Raw genomic sequence first — 6,951 nt, 5'->3', positions numbered from 1 at the left:
CTCTTAATTTTCATTCATATATTGTATCTATTTTTAAACTAGATATACACATTTTAATTAAAAATATAATTTATATATACTCCATCTTTTGTCTTCAAGACACCTTTCTTAATTGGATGGCTGAATTGGAAGGAGTTGTGGTCTAATTTTGCACACTGGAGCAACCCCTCTTTGCGTACCAAGCAAGGTTCTGGTATTAAGCTAAACCCACCAGCTGAGACTGCTCCTTCCCCTGTGGTGAAATCTCTTTGTGATATTTTCCTGTTAGTGGACTTCATTAAGGACAATTTCAATTCATGAAAGGTCTTAAAGAGCTGGCTTTAGAGTCTAGAGAGAGGGAACCAGTGTTTCTTTTCTGACTTCTTGGTTCTCCTCCAATGATATCCAACTTCACATACCAAAGATACTCCTTGTTTGCTGATGAAAAGTCCTGCTTTTTTACACCTGGTAGGGTAGGCTGTGACTTGTGTTACAACTACTTCATTAAAAAGCCAAGCTAGTGATTCTTCCCTTGTTAACAAAATCATAGTCCAAGATTACTTGCTGTCTCCACTTCCAAACTTAGAGAAATTTGTCATAACATATTTCCCTTAAATATATGTGTATATATACAGATACATGTATATATCTGTGTATATATGTATATATACATACATACATATGTATACATCTGTATATATCCATCTTCTCTTGACTGATTTCTTCTTGCATCTGTTGCTGTATCTTTTCCCTTCTGTTAACAGCTAGTCTTGGAAAAGTGTCATTGACAACCTTCTAAAGAACAAGGCTGTGGTTCTTTCAATTAAACTTTATCTTCCTCAACCACTTTGTAACATTTGATATCTGCAGTCAGCCTCTTTCCTTTATGAAACACTACTGCCTTCTTGATTATTCCTTTTCTGATTTCTCTTTCAGCCACTTAAGTGAGCTATTCCTTAGGTTCTTTCCTCTTTATATTCTTTTCTTGGGGTTCTCATCTTCTGTTATAATTTCACATACCACTGCTGTGTACCTCAGCAGTTTTCCCAGACATAATTCCTTGCTCTTAATCTAACTGTCTGACCCTATCTTTTCCTGCTTATCCTATATATCCTGTATTTCAGTTATACTGAATGAACAGCGATTCTCTATGATTACAGAGATTAGGGAGAACATATAAATGAGTGATACGGGCTGGATCACAAATCATTTTGAACAGACAGTCTCTCTCAATGTCAGGACAGCAGAGAAAGGTAGGTGAGACTCAGGAGGTCATGGCCAGGAAGCCAGATGTGCTCAGCCCTGCTGAATTATTTTTCAGACTTCCCTCCCTCCTTCCCTCTTTCTTTCTTTCTTCTCTTCTTTCCTCCCTTCCTCTTTCTTTCTTTCTGCATGGTCTACTGGTTTCTAAATGTTCAAAACTAAATTTTAAATTTTAGAAAACACATTGCAAACCAACTAGAATATATTTTCCAGTTGTTTGTAGCCTGGTGAAAAGCAGTTTGCAACTTCTGGCCTCAACCTAGATTATTGCCAAAACTCCCTGCCCAATCCATGCGCTAACTCCAATCTCTGTCTATTCCACTCACCGTACGAAGTTGCTAGATCTATCTTCCAAAGGTTGAAGTGAACTGAAAGTCATTTTTCAGTAAAACATTCTGTTGTTCATCAAACCAATCATAAAACCTTAGCAGAACTATAAACGTTCTTCTCACATGGTTACAATTTTCCTGTCCAGCCTTATTTGCCCTGCCTCTCTGCCTGTGTCTGTGGCTTAGTGATTTTCTCATCAGACGTCTGGTTTTTTTTTTTTTTTCCAGTGGGTTTTGTCATACGTTGATATGAATCAGCCATAGAGTTACACGTATTCCCCATCCCGGTCCCCCATCCCACCTCCCTCTCCACCCGATTCCTCTGGGTCTTCCCAGCCCACCAGGCCCGAGCACTTGACTCATGCATCCCACCTGGGCTGGTGGTCTGTTTCACCACAGATAATATACATGCTGTTCTTTCAAAACATCCCACCCTCACCTTCTCCCACAGAGTTCAAAAGTCTGTTCTGTACTTCTGCGTCTCTTCTTCTGCCCTGCATATAGGGCCATCGTTACCATCTTTCTAAATTCCGTATATATGTGTTAGTATGCTGTAATGTTCTTTATCTTTCTGGCTTACTTCACTCTGTATAATGGGCTCCAGTTTCATCCATCTCATTAGAACTGATTCAAATGAATTCTTTTTAACGGCTGAGTAATATTCCATGGTGTATATGTACCACAGCTTCCTTATCCATTCATCTGCTGATGGGCATCTAGGTTGCTTCCATGTCCTGGCTATTATAAACAGTGCTGCGATGAACATTGGGGTGCACGTGTCTCTTTCAGATCTGGATTCCTCAGTGTGTATGCCCAGAAGTAGTATTGCTGGGTCATATGGTAGTTCTATTTCCAGTTTTTTAAGAAATCGCCACACTGTTTTCCATAGTGGCTGTACTAGTTTGCATTCCCACCAACAGTGTAAGAGGGTTCCCTTTTCTCCACACCCTCTCCAGCATTTATTGCCTGTAGACTTTTGGATAGCAGCCATCCTGACTGGCGTGTAATGGTATCTCATTGTGGTTTTGATTTGCATTTCTCTGATAATGAGTGATGTTGAGCATCTTTTCATGTGTTTGTTAGCCATCTGTATGTCTTCTTTGGAGAAATGTCTGTTTAGTTCTTTGGCCCATTTTTTGATTGGGTCATTTATTTTTCTGGAATTGAGCTTCAGGAGTTGCTTGTATATTTTTGAGATTAATCCTTTGTCTGTTTCCTCATTTGCTATTATTTTCTCCCAATCTGAGGGCTGTCTTTTCACCTTACTTATAGTTTCCTTTGTTGTGCAAAAGCTTTTAAGTTTCATTAGGTCCCATTTGTTTAATTTTGCTTTTATTTCCAATATTCTGGGAGGTGGGTCATAGAAGATCTTGCTGTGATTTATGTCAGAGAGTGTTTTGCCTATGTTCTCCTCTAGGAGTTTTATAGTTTCTGGTCTTACATTTAGATCTTTAATCCATTTTGAGTTTATTTTTGTGTATGGTGTTAGAAAGTGTTCTAGTTTCATTCTTTTACAAGTGGTTGACCAGTTTTCCCAGCACCACTTGTTAAAGAGGTTGTCTTTTTTCCATTGTATATCCTTGCCTCCTTTGTCAAAGATAAGGTGTCCATAGGTTCGTGGATTTATCTCTGGGCTTTCTATTCTGTTCCATTGATCTATATTTCTGTCTTTGTGCCAGTACCATACTGTCTTGATGACTGTGGCTTTGTAGTAGAGTCTGAAGTCAAGCAGGTTGATTCCTCCAGTTCCATTCTTCTTTCTCAAGATTACTTTGGCTATTCGAGGTTTTTTGTATTTCCATACAAATTGTCAGACGTCTGCTTAACTGCCCCACCAGAGTGACTCAAGCTCTCCGTTCCTACCTTCACCCACCTATGGTATGTTCACGCACTTCTGCTCCTGCTAGTGGGGATATGCCATTCAAGGTTTCTTTGTTTTTGTTCTCAGCTGGGCTTGTAATTTTAAAACTGCTGTTGAAATTTGGCCGGACAATATAAAAAGTTAAAAGAAAATAGCAAAACTCCAAAATTCTGCAATTAGATTTCTTCACAAGGGTCTTCTAATTTTTCTTTTATTTTAAAGAGGCTAAGACTGAATGTTCTGGGTAATGCTTTATACAAGAAGGATAATGTTGGAGTGCCAGGTAGTGGATCTATACTGAAAGAAGAGTACAAGGCCTTAGGTCAAAATGGTGATGAGTGAATCTATACCTGTATGCATGCATATGAAGTCACTTCAGTCATGTCTGGCTCTTTGTAACCCTATGGACTGTAGGCCACCAGGTTCCTCTGTTCATGGGATTCTCTAGGCAAGAATACTAGAGTGAGTAGCCATTCCTTTCTCTAGGGGATATTTTGGACCCTGGGATTGAAACCAGATATCTTATTTCTTCTGCATTGGCAGATGGGTTCTTTACTACTAGTGCCTTCTGGGAAGCCCCTATACATGCATATTTTAGGTTAAAATAAATGCATGCCATTTCATGATCATCTGCTTTAATAGACTTTGGAGATTGATCAACTATGTGTCAAAATTACCTCAGATTGTATTTGGTAGTCTGCAACCTCCTTCCCTCTGAAAAGAGAGTGAAAAAGCTGGTTTAAAACTCAACATTGAAAAAACGAAGATTGTGGTATCTGGTCCCACCACTTCATGGCAAATAGATAGGGGAACAATGGAAACAGTGACATAATTAATTTTCTTGAGCTCCAAAATCACTGCAGATTGTGACTGTAGCCATGAAATTAAAAGATGCTTGCTCCTGGGAAGAAAAGCTATGACCAACCTAGACAGCATATTAAAAAGCAGAGACATTACTTTGCTGACAGAGGTCCATCTAGTCTAAGCTATGGTTTTTCCAGTAGGCATGTATGGATGTGAGAGCTGGACCATAAAGAAAGCTGAATGCCAAAGAATTGATGCTTTTGAACTGTGGTGTTGGAGAAGACTCTTGAGAGTCCCTTGGACTTCAGGGAGATCAAACCATTCATTTCTAAAGGAAATCAGTCCTGAATATTCATTGGAAGGACTGATGCTGAAGCTGATGCTCAAATACTTTGGCAACCTGATGTGAAGAACTAACTCATTGGAAAAGACCCTGATGCTGGGAAAGATTGAAGGCAGGAGAAGAAGGGGACAACAGAGGACAAGATGGTTGGATGGCATCACTGACTCAATGGACATGAGTTTGAGCAAGCTCCAGGAGTTGGTGATGGACAGGGAAGCCTCACGTGTTGCTTTCCTTGTGGTCCCAAAGAGTCGGACACAACTGAGTGACTGAACTGAACTGAATTGAACCTCCTTTCACCCAAACTTCCTTGACATTATTGTTTTATTTACTCTGCTCCCTCAGCCTATAGGTCCCCCTCTTCACGTCTAATTTTCTGAAATTCATTATTTGTAAATTGGCTCAAATGTTATGCTCAACACTCTACATGTGTGCAAGTATACATATGCATGCATATCCAGACCACACCCACAATTTTCCATTTGAATTTTCTGCTTGATATGAACTCTCTGTCTTTTCCCTATCTTTGATCTTTTTGCTTCTCTTTCCTGATATTAATAGTACTGATTCTCTTCTTTGTTATACTGAATAGTGACTTGTGTTTTTATCTTATGCCTTATTCTTTGAAGGCAGATTTATTTATGTATTCATTTCTATGTTTCCCACTGTACCAACCATTGTATATACACATAGGAAGCATCTAGACTTGTTTGGTTTCTTACACCCCAAAACTCTTCTCGCTCCTTTTACTTAAGATCAAAGGGGCTGTCAGTTTCATCTGGACCTCTAATGGGTGCTCAAATCTGTTGAATGATTGTATTTAAATACCCAAGAGACTAAAATCTTTCACAGAATTTGCACGCCAGTAATAATGAATTTCTTCCCTTTCTCTGTCATCAGAGTTGACAAACTCAGAAAAAGATACACTGAGTTTAGAAGTGGTATATTGCCAGGCCAATACTGAATTGATATTCACTGCTTTTAGCAAAATCTTTGGATTTAATGCATGTTCATGTTGCAGTATGTATGTTGATTTTTTAAATTTGAGATTGTATGTAAATCCACATACTTTACTTCTGTGCAATTGGAGGTTTTTGATTGTCGCTATTTTAAGGGGAAGAATTTCACATTCAAATTGGTCCAAAAGATATCTATTGATGTTTTTGCCTTAAAAACAAAAAACAACAACAGCAAAAAATATTGTGTATGCATTGCTAGCCATGGAACAGATAAAAACTTGGCAGTCCTTTTAAACTGATAACAACAGATACTATACTTTATCTTAGCCAAAAGGCCGAGAAGTGATGACAATCATTTTAGAAAGGCAATAGAAATATGTGTCCCCACTGGGCTTATTTTGGAAACAAAAAAGAATTTGAAAATGTCAAGTTTACAAGAGCAGAATCCCTTTGTGAGGCGCCAGAACATGGAACATGCTTAAAGGAATCAAGCATGGATTATTGACATTCCTCAAATTGTTAGGGGAAGCACACTGACTGACACCACTCACCCTGTCCAGGCACCATAGTAACCATTTGCATGAGCTGTTTTACGACAGGAGATAAAACAACTGAAAAGGTGGAGCACGGAATAATAAGCCACCACCACCCAGGAGAGTTCAGGAAAGGTCAAAATATGACACCATGTGTCCAACCGCCTCCCAGAATCCTTCTCACTGGCATCCATCTTGGCTGAACAAGGGGTGCACCACCAGGAAGGACTCTGAGTTAGAATGATTGGCTGAAGACAACCCAGAAACTAATCCCATCACCATAAAACCTGAGACTGTGAGCCACGTGGCCGAGCAGTTCTCCTGGGTTCCCTTACCCTGTTCTATTGCTCTCTGCCTGGGCACCCCTTCCCAATAAAATCTCTTGCTTTGTCAACACATGTGTCTCCTTGCATGATTCATTTCCAAGTGTTAGACAAGAGCCCACTTTCAGGCCCTGAAAGGGGTCCCCCCTCCTGCAGTAAAATGAGAATATTCATGAGCATAGTTACCTGGCAGTGAGAAAACAATTTTGTGTTTTTATGAAATCATATTAAAAATATTCACAGTTAACTCCTACTCACTTCCTCAGAGGAGTTTTTGTCAACACTTTAATGAGCTTTCTTACAGGCCTTTGTCTGGGTATTGATATATTAAACTGTGGCTTAAAAAATATATATGTATATATATGTGTGTGTGTGTGTGTGTGTGTGTGTGTGTGTGTATAATTGTAGTTTTTAATATACCCCAAACCGAAAACATATTTATATAAATGAGTTATATCATATATAATGCTCAATAACTTAATGTTTTAAATTTCATCAGAGTCTATTTATTTTTGTAAAATTTAGAATCAAGTTTTTAATATCTAAGCCTTTTAAAA

At 38.8% G+C, this 6,951-nt stretch overlaps 1 non-coding gene across 1 annotated transcript; it reads right to left on the bottom strand.

Annotated features, from left to right (window-relative positions):
• Window positions 1-5,695: 5,695 nt before the first annotated feature.
• On the bottom strand, window positions 5,696-5,885 carry LOC136165544 (U2 spliceosomal RNA). Its single transcript, XR_010662575.1, has one exon. It is a non-coding gene; the product is annotated as a U2 spliceosomal RNA (small nuclear RNA).
• Window positions 5,886-6,951: the final 1,066 nt, after the last annotated feature.

Source organism: Muntiacus reevesi, chromosome 3, assembly GCF_963930625.1.
Source record: "Muntiacus reevesi chromosome 3, mMunRee1.1, whole genome shotgun sequence".
Taxonomy (NCBI): domain Eukaryota; kingdom Metazoa; phylum Chordata; class Mammalia; order Artiodactyla; family Cervidae; genus Muntiacus; species Muntiacus reevesi.
The sequence above is the reverse complement of the archived record's forward strand: the minus strand, read 5'-3'. Positions and strand labels throughout refer to the sequence as shown.